Source organism: Camellia sinensis, chromosome 3, assembly GCF_055761805.1.
Source record: "Camellia sinensis isolate YWXY chromosome 3, ASM5576180v1, whole genome shotgun sequence".
Lineage (NCBI taxonomy): Eukaryota > Viridiplantae > Streptophyta > Magnoliopsida > Ericales > Theaceae > Camellia > Camellia sinensis.
In genome coordinates, this window is record NC_138963.1 from 190,207,801 (window position 1) to 190,224,220 (window position 16,420).

Genomic DNA, 16,420 nt, shown 5'->3' on the forward strand with positions numbered 1-16,420 from the left:
TCTCTTACCACCCATATTCTTTACCACATTTACCACTACTGCAAATGCCATTCAACTACCACCATTCTTCTATTTCTCTCTTTCACTCATCACTCTTCTTTCTCTGTTTGTTTGTCTATCTGTCTGTGTGTCTTTCGTTTATCTTTCTTCTCTCTATCCTTCCCATTTGTCTTCTCTCTCTCTGTCTCTCTCGCTCATCTCTCTTCTCTCTATCTCTCTCATCTCTTTTCTCTCTCTGTCTCTTTCGCTCATCTCTTTTTTTCTGTCTCTCTCGCTTATCTCTCTTCTCTCTATCTTTCTATTTTTCTATTCTCTCTCTTGTTCATCTTTTTTCGCTCTTTATCTCTCTTTTTGTATCGCTCATCTCTTGTTTCTTTCTCTTTTTCTGTCTCTCTTTCTATCTCTTTCTCTCTTTGTCTGTTTGTTTCTCTTTCTTTCTCTCCGTCTCTCTCTCTCACTCATCACTCTTAATAGAAAGTATTTTTCATTAAAATATTATCCTTACTTCTACCAAATAAAAAATAATAATAATAATTTTTCATTCATTAAATATTCATTTATGATGAAAATTATTATTTAAATATATATTTTTTTCCCAATCCTGCCCGCTCGATTCCCCCATTTTTTTCCATTCCCGCGCCCCAAAAAATCCCTATTTTTTTCCATTCCTCACTTTCCAGTCTCATCACAAGTTCAACTCATCACTGTCCATCTGTCTCACTCTCTCGTTCCGTTGTTCTTCATATCTACACCGATCACTCTCTGACTCTCTCGTTGTTCATCTCATCACACCGATCATCGCACCGCCGATCTACTCACAGGTAAACTCTCTCTTAATCTCTGTCTCTCTGTCTCTCTCGCCCCGGTCGTTGTTTTTTTTTTGTTTTATATATATATACATACATATATATATATATATATATATATCAGATATCTCTTTGATCTAATCTGTCTCCCTCACTCTCTCATCTCATCAGTCTCACTCTCTGGTTTTGCATCTCTGCACCGATCGACTCACAGGTAAGCCTCTCTCTCTCTCTCTCCCTCTCCCTGATCTCTCATCTCTGCACCGATCGAACAGATCTGTTCTGTTTGTTTGTTTTGGACCAACAGATCTGTTCTGTTTGTTTTGGAATCTGTGTGTTTGTTTTGTTTTGGAATCTGATCTGTTCTGTTTATTTTATTCTGCACCGATCACTCTCTGTGTGTTTGTTCTTAAGGAATTTGTTGAATCTGTGTGTATGTATGTTAATCAGATTCATGTTGATTTTGTTGAATTTGTTCTTAAGAATTTTTGTTGAATCTGTGTATGTATCTACTTTCTTTTCTGGATTGGAATCTGACTAAATTGCCCATGGCCTGAGTTGAGGAGGTATGGGTCACAAAAGTAGCTACTTTCTTTTCTCCAAGGTAACACTGTACTTCACTGAAATTTTTACATGTTGAAGTTGTTTATGTATTATTTGTTGAACATGGAGTGAAAGCATTTGTTGGGTAAATCTTACTGAGCAGTTAATTGATTTTAGAACTGTTTTTACTGTGACAGAGAAATATGAACCTGTTCATGCAAAGTGGACAACAGAACGATGTGCTATATGTAGATGGGTTGAGGATTGGGACTATAACAACATTGTTATTTGCAACAGGTGTTACTATTCTTCATGAATCTTTATGCTTAATCATCACATTTTATGCATTTGAATTACAATTTATTTGCTGAGATAAGATAGCACCTGATTTAGGAACTCTAGTAGAATCATCTGAGTCAATTTTATTTTTCATATATATGATTTTCATTCAAAGATGATAAGCATTAATTTTTTAGGTTTAAAGTAGGAGGGATTAATATGTATAAATTTATGTTGTATCCAAATTTATTTTTTCAAACTTATTATGTGTGTGTCCACCTAGGTGTCCAAAGTCTGCCTGGGTCAATTGGTGGGGGGTTACTTTCTAAATTCTCTTTCTACCTCACTTGAATTTGCTTAACTGTAATTTGTTGTGGAATGGACTTATGAATTGATATAATATTTCCTTTTTAGAGCCCTCATTTCCATGTGCTTCTTTTTTTGTATTAATAAATCTAAACTTTTGTTTGTTTTTCTCTTTGAAGTTACGATATCCTTTAAATCATTCAAGAGGATAAAGGTTCAGGTTGTTTTTTCTTTTTCCAAATGTTTAAGCTCCCTTATTGGGCCCATATCTAGTATTCTTTTCCTGATGACAGAATATTTGTTTTTGTAGGATTATGGGGGGTCAATAAAGAGGTGGTCCCTAAGAAGAAAAATATTAACGATGCAGGAAGCCAACTTGCACCCCCATTAGGAGAATTGATGAAGATGCTCTTTAATGCATACAGGTTATAACATATTTACTATTTATTCAATTTACTCTGCATTTTAATTTTTAGAGAATGTCTTTGCAAGAACTTTTTAACTATTGCAGAGCTGCAATGATGGAATTTGAGATCAATATGTCGGAAATGCCACTTGAAAAACTGAGTAAAAGTAATATCCAAAAAGATACTTTTCTCTAGACTCTCCTTCTCTTTTAGTAAATCTAAACAATGCCTTTAGTGGAGATGCAGAAGTGATATCATTGTCGTGTTGTCATACTTGTTTGTTTATTTAGCTGATGAAGTTATAATTTCTAATGTGCTTCCTTAATATCTTCTCCAGGTCTTCCTTAATATCGTACTCCTCGCCACTAGGTTGATTTCCATAACTGATTGATTCCTTAATATCTAATGTGTTGTCATACTTTTTTTTTTCATTTTTTAATATATGTAATCATAGTAAAAAACTTTTTATTAATTCCTTTGTATATACTTTTGAATATTTAATTTTTATTTATGAAATATATGATGTTATTTCATTCAATATATGGTTGTGATTCGAAATATATATAGTATATAGTGTGTATTATATTATTCAACCGTGCGTACAAAATTAATATTGATTATTCTTTAAATATGTTGAATTCTTTTTTTTAATCACAGGTTTTATTAGTTATTAATCACACTTAAAAGATGTGATCTAAATGTTTTTAATCACACTTAAAAGATGTGATCTAAATATTATTAATCACACTTAAAAGATATGATCTAAATATTATTAATCACACTTAAAAGATGTGATGAAATCATTTTTAATGACACTTAAAAAGTGTGATTAAAAATGACCCATTTTAATCACACTCCCAAAGATCACATTTTAATAAAATTTAAAATGTGATTAAAAAACATACATCACACAAAAAAAATGTGATCTTTATCTATATTTGTAGTAGTGTTTCTCTCTCTCTCTCTCTCTCTCTCTCTCTCTCTCTCTCTCTCTCTCTCCAATTTCTAGACGCTATCTATCTCCCTTATCTTCTATATGTTTTTGAATGGGTTTCTAAAATGGGTATATTAATAGTAGGAGTTTGATTTGTAGTTTTTTTGGATAATTCCCAGATTCTGCTACCACAGCCGCCTCTCCATTGCCGGAAACTGCCGTACGTGCCTTGTCGAGGTCGAGAAGGCACCCAAGTCCGTCGCTTCTTGCACCATGCCCACTCTTCCAGGTTTTCATTTATTTTTTTATGGATTAGTAATGCCATTTGCTTAATTCATCTGGGTTTTAGTATTTTGTTGGGTTCATTATCTATGGTCTATTATTATTTAGAAAATTTAGATCATAAACTCTGAATTTGGATCATTGGTTTAGGTGATTGTTTGTTTGATATGTGGATTGTTAAATTTTTTGCCCACCAAGTGTTTGATTCTATGCTCAAGTGACAAATTTATCAGAAACAATTGGAACTTGGAGTGTTTGAATCTGTTTCAATCTGCTTTCACAATTGAACATGGTCACCAATATATCTACACCATTGTAACTCTGTTATAGAGTATTGTGATTTTATTGAGAGATAGACATTAATGAAGATCATTAGAGAGATAGACATTAATAGCAAATCAAACCACTGCATAATTAGCCAAGCCCCATGGAACATGGTCATCAAAAATTGGGATATAATCTCACCATTGTGTTTGTTTGTATGCATTTATTGATGAGATATGTTCTGGTTAAATTCTCATTCGTTCATGAATCCCCATATATTTTATTCATATTTAGTTGGAACTAGGTGGATTGAAGACAATTTTATGCTACTCACTCAGATTCTTGTACTTATTTGAATGTGTTGGTTAGTTTAATCATATGAAAAGAAGTCAATTTTGGGCATTCTGCATATTGAAGACCCATTTCTACTACTTGGTCTAAACTTGAGCACATCTAATTCAACAAGCTGCTGTGAGAGCTTGACTGAGTGCAAACATAAGATATAGTTAACACGTGATATATATTTTAAAATAAAATAAATTATAAACTATACTAAGGAGGACCTTTGCCCTCTGTATCCAAAGTTCTACAATAAAATACTTGACATTAGATAAGACTAATATTTCTGTTGTAACGTTCAATCCATTTGTCAATACTACTAAGTAGATTCTGACATGCTTAAATTTTCTCATTCTGTGTCTACACAAACACACACACACACACACACACACACATATATACTAGTGGTGAATGCAAACACATATGCAATAGCACATTTACACTTTTGGGAGATTGATGAAGGAAGAAGTGGGATGATTTTGAAAACTGTTTTGACACTTTTTTTATTATTTTAACTGTTTAGTAAACTGTTTTGACACTTTTTTATTATTATAACTATTTAGTAGTAATTTTGAAGGGTATTGTTGAATGGAAAAAAAAATGAAATAACAATAGCACCAAATAAAATGAACACTTCATATAATAGAATAAAGGAAAAGATATATTATAATCTAGGCGTTTGTCTCTTATAAATCCTTCTTTTTGGCTCTCTTGATAGAGATTAGGACACAAAGTAAGATCCATAATGGCCAGTTGGTAAGGGAACATTGATAAAACTAATCCACCAAAGGGGTTGTTAAGGAGCACACTTTTTCATGAACAGAGCAGCCTGTGATTATCATACCCAATTCAATTCTACACTGATTACCTTCAAGAATGGGACCTTGGCCATATTCATAGATTTCAAAATTCTTTTATTGCTACATTTGGAATAATATTTTGCTTCTTTTATTGGAACCTTTGTATTGTTATTGTTATTGTTATTGTTGTTTTTATTTTTAATTTAAATTTATTGAGGTATAGTCTTATAACAAGAGCTTTAAATTTATATCTCAGTACAACAAATTAAGAACTTCAGACAAAATTTAGGGACGAAATATTTTAGTTGTTAAAAATGTCATATTTTTAGGAGAATGGCTCTTCCCCATATCACTATTTTTTGTACTTGACTATACTTTATTTTGGGGCCTCATTCCGGATCCACAGCACTGTTCATCTTGTAAATCTCATGCTAAAAATCGTTTGTGCAAAAAATAAATTTCATTAGATATCAATAAATAGATGAAAAAATCATATTTGTTTTTAATAAAATAAGTGGTTTAAATTTAAACACATAGTTGTTGTCCATTTAAATATATATATATATATATATATAATTTGTTCACGTATCTAATGATATTCGATGAAGCTAATTTTTTGTACATACATTTTTACTATGAGATTTACAAGATGAATGGTTTGAATTATCATTGTGGACCCGAAATGAAGCCAGTAAAATAGAGTATGATGAAATATGGAGGATAGTAGTGACATGGAAAAGAGTCATCCCCTATTTTTAAGTGAGAAAATTGCACAATACTATTCTTTTGGGACTAAAATTTTCATTTACAAAAGTAAACGTATTTTACAATAAATTATTTTGTTCCTAAAAGTGTATTTATTAGCGGCATTTAAAAAAAAAATTCATTAAGTCTTTTTTTAACATTTTAAGACGGTGTTTTCGTGTTGACTCATATGATAATTAGTGGTCTCCTAATATTTTTTGCTACAAATTTTTTCCCCCATATAGAAACAAAAAAAAGTTAGCCTCTAAGACATTTATTTATTGTGATACCTTAAATTTGAAATCCTACGTAATTTTCAATTGCAAGCTAGACTACATTAATTGTTGAAAGGAAAAGACACACAATATGTCTGACCCAGATATATATAGTTGAAGAGGTTGTGATCCACTGAACACCCATTATCTAAAATGACTCATATTTCTAAGTTCTCACTGATCCAAATTAGATGTTTATTTAGGCCTCTGATTATTTGGGCTGAATTTGAAAATTAAAAAAAAAAAAAAACATAATTGGTGTCTTGAGCCTTGCATTGGGTTTGGTCTAAAGTCCAGAACTACATAAATGTGGGCTTTCATTTTCATTCTGGGCCTTGGTCAAAGTTAGATTTGCATCCACAAAAATGAATTGACATTTCACCAAAGCTGTGAATATCAACCAGCCCTCATTGGTAACTGGCAATTTGGTTTCAATTGGGGCAGTTTCAGTGCTTTTAACATTATTGGTACTATTGCTTACTAGTTAGGATATTGAAATGGACGACGCTCTGATAGTAGTTGCAAACAAAAATTTCAATATCAGAATGAATTTATTTTTGAAATTCATGTCCTTGAATCTTAGAGGTTGAATGTTTTACATTAGAGTCAATGGGGCTATAGCACTCTTAAATAGGGATGGACATAGGTTGGGTTTGGCGTGGATTTTTAATAACCTAACCCGCTCCCTATCATATTGGGAGTGGGACAAATCAAGGGGTGATGGGATGGGACTAGAGCGAGAGAGGGATTAAAATATATATGACGTGTTAGCCTCCTACTATATTTGATTTTTAGCCTCTTACTATATTTGATTTTTAGCCTCCTACTATATTTGAAGGTGCGATTATTACAATGTTTTATAAGACGTGGGCAATGGGTGTATTGGAAAATGTTCTTGCATCTTTCCATTCCAATTCTCGATTTTCTGATTGCATTACTACATTTGCATTATTTTGCAGTTGGTGTCTTCAGAAAGAAAGGTACCAAACTATATGAAGCAAGCTTGAAGGATGAGAAGCGTTTAGATCAATGGCTTCATTGTTAAATTAAGCAAGTGTTTTAGTAAATAAATTTAATTTTCCCATCATGTTTACACTTTCAAAATATTCTGTAAATGACATTTGATGTAGAATTTTTTGTACAGAGGACATCTTTTTTGTATGATTTTGTATTTGTATGGAATTATTATTTTGGGTTGGATAATTCAGATCTGTATAGAATTTGATGTTAAAAGATCAAATTTTTGTATTGTTGAAACGAAATAGAAATAGATATATGTATTATTTTGTTTAAATACCGGGTGAAGGTTGCACGAAATAAATACAGGTTGTGAAGAAATTAATTATAATAAAAAAAACACAAAATAAAGTTTTTTCCATTAAATGTTTAGTAGCAAAAAAAAAAAAAAAAAGTGAATTTGTTAGTGACTAACCAATTGGTAGCCAAAAAGGAAATCAATATTTTTAGTGACCAAATATTTGGTAACCATAAAGAACCCAAAGATTTTTGGTGACTAAAAATTTAGTAGCTAAAAATATAATGAAGACTTTCGGCTACCAAATGGTTAGTAGCCAAAAGTTTAATAAAATGAAAAATAATTTTTTTGGTGACTAAATTCTTTAGTCCTTAAATGTAGTAATGTTGTGACTAAAACTTATCTACGACAAGATGTTTTAGTTGTTGAAAATTTAATTAATTTTATTTCAACACTTTTGGCGACTAAATATTTAGTCGCCAAAATATCCCCTTTCCCGACTACTCAAAGTTTCGTAGCCAAATGCTTACTTTTGGCTACTAATATTTTAGTCGCCAAAACATAACCTTTGCCGACTAACGAAAATTTAGTAGCCAAAACGTTCACTTTCAGCGACCAAAAATAGTTTAGTCGCCAATACTATCGCCGACAAGGTATAGGCGACGAGTTTGGCGACAAAATATTTTAGTCGCTAAATGGTTTCGGCGACTAAATATTGGACTTTTGGCGACCAATATTTTGGTAGCCAAAAGTGACATTTCTTGTAGTGAATGATGTACCTGCATGGGTATTTGTCATGTTAAAGAAATTATTTATTTAAATAAGGGAGTGCCTAATAAGATTGCCACTGGCTGACAAAATTTATATATAAATTCTGTATAAGTAGCATTTTCTTTCACATAGATTGTAATTCATCCCCTCCTACTTTGCCCTTGTTCCTATCTCAACCAAACTAGTCAGGTTGAAGAATTTGATTTTGTGTTATTTTATTTTATTTTTTATATTTTTATTCAATCCCTACTCAATCAAATTGCTTACACCTGTAAATGATTGATGGTTGGCTTATTGTGAATCTGTAATAATTGTTTTTCCCGTAAACTCTGTCGAGTCAATTTATAAAATTTCAAATATTATTATTTCATGAATTCCATCACGTTCATTCATTTGGTCTGCCTTCGAATAAAAAAATTGAAAGAGGGTGATGGTAAATTTTAGTGAGTTCTCGGGTGGATGGCGGTCGTATGGCCTCTCTGATGTTGACAAATTTTTTATGCATTCCTTGGCGTCAATATGCCCTTTCTAATGCTGACAAATTTCATGGAGTTCTTGGGCAGATGGCGCTCATATCGTCTCTCTGATGTTGAAAAAGATTGACCATCAAATTAAATTGAGCTACGAGGCTTTATATGTATTATATAAACACATCCTTTGGTATAGGCCACCGTATTCCTCTTCATCGTCCATGGCTTCTAGTAGTAGTGTTCCATTTGTTGTACATGTTGGAACTGAGACACCAGAAATCAATCACACACAATAGCACAATAATATTTACGTGGTTCGGCAATTGCCTACGTCCACGGAGAGCTATCCACTATAGAATTTTCGAAAGGATACTACAACTCACACCTCACAAACCCACCCTATAGCACTCTCATTCACACTTGTTTCTCATTGCCCTCTCAGATTACACACTGCAATCTCTTGTCTCAAACCCCTCATCCTCACCTTAATTTATACATAATTGAGGGAGGAGCTTATTGGCCACCACCTACCCCTTCCACTACCTAGTGGGGTTGGTGGAGTGGAAGAATGGGATCTCCATTTTGGTAATGGGCTGGACACTAACAATTCTCCCCCGCCAAGCCAATATGGAGAACTGACTTCTCATTTGAAGTCCATCCCGGCAATGTCTCTGCAGATTTCGAGTTTGTTTCTCGAGACCACCTTTGTAAGTATGTCAGCAGGATTCTTATCTGTATGGATCTTGATTAGTTCCAATAACTGATTTTCCATCACTTCGTGTATCCAATGATACCGAATATCAATGTGCTTTGTGCGAGAATGGTACATCAAATTCTTGCTCAGGTCTATGGCACTCTGGCTATCACAATGTACCGTGAACTTCTCTTGTTTTAATCCCAACTCTTGGAGAAACCGCTGCAACCATAACATCTCTTTTCTAGCTTCTGTTGCGGCAATATACTCTGCCTCGCTTGTGGATAAAGCAACACACTTCTGCAACTTGGACTGCCAAGAAACAGCTCCCCCTGCGAAAATGAACAGAAATCCTGATGTAGATTTTCTACCATCAAGATCTCCGCCATATTGGAATCCGTATAGCCTTCCAAGACTGATTTAGCATCTCTAAAGCACAAACACATTTTTTCCGTACCCTTGAGGTACCTCAGAATCCACTTGACTGCTTCCCAATGCTCTTTTCCTGGATTGGAAAGGAATCTGCTTACTACTCCAACAGCATGAGCAGTATCTGGTCGGGTGGACTCCATTGCATACATCAAACTCCCTACGGCGGATGAGTAGGGAATAGCCTCCATCTCTTCTCTTTCTTTAGTAGAGGAGGGACAAGAACTCTTGCTCAACTTGAAATGATTAGCCAGCGGAGTATTGACTGGCTTGGAAACTTTCATGTTAAACTTTGCAATCACCTGTTCAACGTACTTCTCTTGTGACAGCCATAATTTCTTGGCTTTCCTGTCACGCACAATTTGCATGCCCAACATTTGCTGTGCAGGGCCTAGGTCCTTCATGTCAAAGGACTGTGATAACTCCTTCTTCAATGATCTGATTGTTGTGGCATCCTGTCCAAGAATTAGCATGTTATCAACATAGAGCAGGAGTATGATGAAGTTTCCATCGGGAAATATCCTGACATAGACACACTGATCTGCAGCAGTTCTCTTGTACTCATGATCCACCATGAATGAGTCAAACTTCTCGTACCACTGTCTAAGCACTTGTTTGAGGCCTTAAAAACTCTTCTTCAATCTACAGACTAAGCTTTCTTTCCCTTTTACTTTAAAACCTTCTGGTTGCTCCATGTAAATTTCTTCCTTCAGATCACCATGGAGAAATGCTGTCTTCACATCCATCTGTTCAAGTTTCAAATTCAAACTAGCCACTAGTCCCAAAACTACTCGAATGGATGTCATTTTCACAACTGGCGAGAAGATTTCATCAAAATCAATACCTTTCTTCTGCCCGAAACCTTTGAAAACCAATCGAGCCTTATACTTGACTAGCTTTCCGCTGCCATCTTTCTTCAACTTGAACACCCATTTGTTCTGCAATGGTTTTCGACCCTGGGAAATTTTTACCAAATCATAAGTTTGATTCTTCTACAATGACTGCATCTCTTCTTGCATAGGTTGATGCCAGCTACTCTTCTCCTTATGATTTTGAGCTTTTTGAAAACTTTCTGGCTCCCCCTCATTAGTAAGAAAAATATAATCAGAAGTAGGGTATTTTGACGATGGCTTAGACTCTCTTGTTGATCTTTGCAACTGTGGACCAACAGTCTCTGGCGGAGGGGGTTGTGGCTCCCCCTGCTCAACACCCTCTTCTTCTTCTGGCAATCCATCATGCAACTCTACATCATTGGTTGCATGCTGCGGTAACTCTTCTTCATGAGTGGCATGATGTGATGGTGCAAGATTGGGAACAATTTCCAAAACATCATTAACTTTGGGTTTGGCTGGTTGCCCAAAGTCTTCTAAGGTCTGGCCTTCTTGAAATACCACATCTCAGCTTCGAATGACCTTTTTATTTTTCGGATCCCATAGTCTGTATCCAAATTCTTCATCTCCATAGCCAATAAAGATGCATGGAGTAACTTTATCATCCAGCTTCTGTCTGTGCTCCTTGGATACATGTGCAAATGCTTTGCACCCAAACACTCTCAAGTGAGAGTAAGAAATCTCCCTTCCAGACCATACTTTCTCTTGAATGTCAAATTTCAGTGGAACTGATGGCGATCTGTTGATCAAATAGCAAGTAACACGAACGACTTCTCCTTAAAATGGCTTTGGCAACTTCGTTATTTTGAGCATACATCTAACCTTCTCCGCAATGGTCCGGTTCATTCTTTCAGCTACACCATTGTGTTGTGGGGTTCCAGGAATAGTCCTCTCATGTCGGATGCCACGAGTAGCACAGTAGGCTTCAAACTCCTTTGACGTGTACTCACCTCCATTGTCTGTTCGGAGACACTTCAACTTCTTTTCGGTCTCTCTTTGTACCATAGCATGAAATGTTTGAAAATACTGGAACACCTCAGCTTTGGTTCTTAGGCCATAAACCCATACCTTCCGTGATGCGTCATCAATAAACGTCAGGAAGTATTTTTTGCCGCCCAAAGATTCCACTTCTATGGGACCATATACATCAGAGTATACTCTGCTTAACAACTCTGATTGTCTTCTGGATGATGAGTGGAAAGCGACTGTATGTTGCTTCCCAAACAAGCAGTTGTCACTAGGATTCGATTTCGCATCTTTGGCAAATGGAATAAGCAACTTCTTTGCCAGAATTTGCAACCTTTTCTCACTCATGTGACCGAGCCTTTTGTGCCACAAATTTGGTGATGCCTTATCTTCTGTTGCGTTGAGACTATCTGAATGCACCTCTGTGATAACCCTGCACCGTATTATGCTAATTGGTCCTTATTGTGAATGTGATTATGTGTTTGGTATGATTTTGTGTGCCATTTATGTGAAAATATACGGTTTTGAATTTCTATTTGTTCACCGTAGGAATATCTATTTGATTATCTGCTTTGGAATTTAAATCGAAGGCCCCATCGGCCGTGGAACGCGAAATTGATTACGCCATTGTGATTAGCGTAATTTTTAGAGCCTACGGTGAAATTTAATTAAAAATCGATTCGGATCAAAATAATTAGATTCAGAACGATTAATTAAGTGCCATTAATTGGCTATAATCAAATTTGATTGAGTGGGGCTATATAAAGGGCCTTGTTATATTTAACTCCTCTCTTTTATATCATTTTGGCCGAGATTCACTCTCTCGAAAAAGAGAGAACCGACTTTGAGAGAGAGAGGAGATATCTTTGTGCATTTTGGCTCAAGATTTGTGAATTGGGAAGGCTAGGTGCAAGATTTGACTACGATTGTGAGAATTAAGGCTCCTAGGTGAGTAATCAACCCTTGACTCATGGATTTTAGTTTGTAATTTGTGAATTCAAAGTTGAATGATGATAAAGAACATGTATTGGGTTGATTAAGTTGAGATTGAAGTCCATGTGTGCATGCATGTAGAGAATCCCTATGAAATTACATAATCTAGCATGTAATGTGTGAATTATGAAAGATTGTGGGTTGAATCATACATGCAAGCATGGTTTTAGTTGAGCTTCATGAGAATGAACACCATTTGCACCATATTTTGACATGCATGTTTGATTAATATGAGATTTGAATGCATGAGCCTTGATTATACCAAGGAATGTTGATTTATTTTGAAGAATTGGACCATGATTTTGAGCAATTGACCTCATCTTGCTTGTATACTCATGATGTATATTGTATTTGCATGTTTTGAAACCAGAATTGTGGGTTTTGAACCTTTGAAGGTCGAATTTGAGTTCAAGAACAAGTTCTGGAAAACCCAGAATTCTTGACGTCCATTCGAGCAGGGGAACCACCGCTCGAGCGTAAAATGCGGGCTCCCAGTATTTTTACAGTCATGGATGTCCGCTCGAGCGGGGAGCTATGTGGAATGACCTTCAGCTCGAGCGCCCGAATTCACGCTCGAGCATAAAAATGAGATAACCAGAACTTTTGCAAACCTAATGGGTCCACTTGAGTGGGTAAGTCCACGCTCGAGCGGGGACCCCTGTTTTTGAAATTTTGTGAATGTGTTCTGTGTTTCGTTTTTTGTTCCCTTTCACTTCTAAGTACTCTTAGGCATGCATTGAGCACTATGAATGAATTAAAAGAATAAGAAAGAAGCCTAAAGAGGAATATGTGAATTAAGAACGGATTGAATTGTTTGTGACCCATTGTGTTCATGGAATGTGTAGGGTCGAGCTCCAGGGCAAATCATCTAGCCGATCACTGTGAGTTATACCTTAATAAAGATATCTGAAATATATTGTTTGTCCAATTGCTTACTTCTGTGTAAGTCTTATAAGTTCGTTAATTTGAATGGTGGACAAATGTTTGTTATGCCAAAAGAATGGGCCAAAGGCCAGTTTGACATGAATGAAGGATTGAATGGGCTAAAGGCCAGTTTGACATGAATGATAGAATGAATGGGCCGAAGGCTAGTCTGACATGAAAGAATGAATGGGCCAAAGGCCAGTTTGACATGAAAGAAAGAATGGATGGGCCAGAGGCCGTATGACATAAGTGAATGGGCCAGAGGCCGTATGACATGAATGAATGGGCCAGAGGCTGTATGATACAAACGAATGGGCCAGAGGCCGTCCGACAAAAATGATACGAATGAATTGGGCCCGAGGCCATATGATGTGTTTGGAACCACAGTCACTTGACATGTATTTATACATAAGCTAGATAGAAATACGAATTGGGCCCAAGGCCGTTTGAAACACGTTGTTCTAAATACCATTTGTGTAACTTCTTTATTTGATACTATTCACTGGGCTTTCGCTCACGCTCATTCATTTGTCTGTAGGTGAGCCAAGGGAGGTCCAAACCCAGCCTCAGTGAAGTTTGTGTGGAACAACCAAGGTTTTGAAGAGTCATCCCTTACGTCTCACGCACGAGACTCATCTTCGCCCTTTTGCCAACCTGTTTTATTTTGTCATGTTGGCGAGGACTTTGGATATGTTTGTATATAATTTTGATTGGCTGACCTAGACTTGAATGATCATGTCTGTACATAACTTATGTTACTGTATTTTCTGATGTGAGTTATTAATATATATATATATATATATGTATGGTTTGTTATGACATGCCATGTAAGCACAGCTCTATGGACAAAGTTTTAAATTTTGCTTCCGTTTGGCCCCTTTACTCTGATGAGTTATGTCTGGTTTGGTTTGAGGCCGTAGGTAATCTAAGGATTACTGGCCGGTTATGTCCTTAACCTATGGGGGCAGGTTCGTGTCATGACAGAGTGGTATCAGAGCACGAGTTAATAACTCACACACTTGTCCAAAAAAGCAATAAGCGTCTAGAAAAGATCTAGGATGCATTCATGTGATAAGTATGAATTTGGAAGCATCGAGAATGTGCTTAAATGTTTTAATGTGAACAACTATGTGTTATAAGTTTGTGATTTTCTTACATTGTAAATTATTTGAATATGTATGCTCTCTAGTATATGTATACTTGTGAATCTTTTGTATAAAGCATAATGCAAGTTTAATCAGATGGTGAGGACAAGAGGTGATGAGATAAAGGAGTCTTCTTTTGCCAGAATAGATAGCATGGAAAGGTTGATTCAGGAAATGGCAGAAGCACTGAGGCAACAACAGTGGCAGCAACCACATCCTCCACCTCCACCTCCGGCACCACCCATGCCAAATAATCAGAATGATGACCGAATAATAGCTCTCACCAAAGAGTTCAAGAAAATGAAACCACACAGTTCCATGGGGGACTAGATCTGTTGAAAGCCGAAGCGTGGGTCCTCGGCATCGAAAAGCTATTTGAAGTGTTCCCCTGTTCGGAGACACAGAAAGTGCTTCTAGCCACCTTTATGCTAGAAGACGAAGCAAGAAGATGGTGGATGTTAATGCGTGAAAATCATAAAGATGTTGACTAGGCAAAATTCTTGGAAGTTTTCTATGATAAGTACTTCCCTCAATGTGTCCGTGACAAAAAAGTATCAGAGTTCATGGAACGTAGGCAAGACAGTATGACCGTAGCTGAGTATGAGGCTAAATTCACTGAATTGGCCAGGTTTGCACCACATGTGATTGATACTGATTATAAGAAAGCGAGGTATTTTGAAGGTGGGCTTCGAAGCGACATTTTAGAAAGGGTGAATGTCTTGAAGCTGGAAACCTATATTGGGGTGCTAGACAGGGCCATAATATCAGAAGCTAATATAACTAGACAAACTAAACCAGCAACCGACTGGAAAGGCTACAAAAGACAAGGCTTCTTTACGAAGAAGAAATTTTTGAAGAAGCAGAATACGGGCTCCTCGAGTACTTCTAATTCTTCCCAAGATACATCCCCAATGTGTAATATTTGTAGTAAAAGGCATCTTGGGGTTTGTTACCGTGTGTCAGGAGCCTGTTTTAAATGTGGTAAACAAGGGCATATGGATAGAGATTGTAATCAAAACAGTGGAAAGCTAGCTGCTAGCTCAACTGCATCAATCCCAAAGCTGGGAAATACTATGAGATCTACTACCACCGGAGATACCATGAGACAAGGGAGAGTTTTTGCGCTTGTTCCGGGCGATACACAGAATGCCAACGCAGTTGTCTCAGGTACTATTTCTATATGTAATCAGGATGCTTTTGTGTTAATTGACTCTGGATCAACACACTCTTTTGTGACATGTGCATTTGCATCTAGACTGAGTAGACCTCTAGAATTATTGCCATACCTGCTATGTGTATCTGCTCCATCCGGGGAATCTGTGTTGTGTGAATCTGTATATCGTTTTTGTGACATGCGTGTTGGGAATGCCATTCTATATGTGGATTTGTTGCCGTTGAACTTTGGGCACTTTGATATAATTCTGGGCATGGATTGGTTAACTAAATATTGTGCCACCATTGATTGTGTACAAAACGAGTTGTGTTTAGACCACCAGAATAGGAAGAAATTGTGATTGTGGGTAACGGGGTAGTACCTCCACCTTATTCAATATCTGCAATAAAGGCATGTAAACTGATCAGGAAAGGGTGCCAGGGTTATTTGTGTTATGTGTTATCTGAACAACTTGTAGATGTTGAATTGAATAATATCCCTGTTGTTAGAGAATTTCCAGACGTGTTTCCAAATGAACTACCAGGGGAATTGGTGGACAGGGAGATAGAGTTTACAATTGAGATTATGCCAAGCACCCAGCCTATTTCCAAAACTCCCTACAGAATGGCTACTGCTGATATGAAAGAACTGAAAGAATAGTTGCAAGACCTACTTGACAAAGGGTTTATCCGACCTAGTACTTCACCATGGGGTGCACCGGTGTTATTTGTGAAAAAGAAAGATGGAACCT

At 36.3% G+C, this 16,420-nt stretch overlaps 1 long non-coding RNA gene across 1 annotated transcript; it reads left to right on the plus strand.

Annotated features, from left to right (window-relative positions):
* Positions 1–1,550: 1,550 nt before the first annotated feature.
* LOC145821226 (uncharacterized) lies at positions 1,551–7,172 on the plus strand. Its single transcript, XR_014363257.1, has 4 exons — positions 1,551–1,646; positions 2,114–2,154; positions 2,245–2,359; positions 6,939–7,172. It is a non-coding gene; the product is annotated as an uncharacterized LOC145821226 (long non-coding RNA).
* Positions 7,173–16,420: the final 9,248 nt, after the last annotated feature.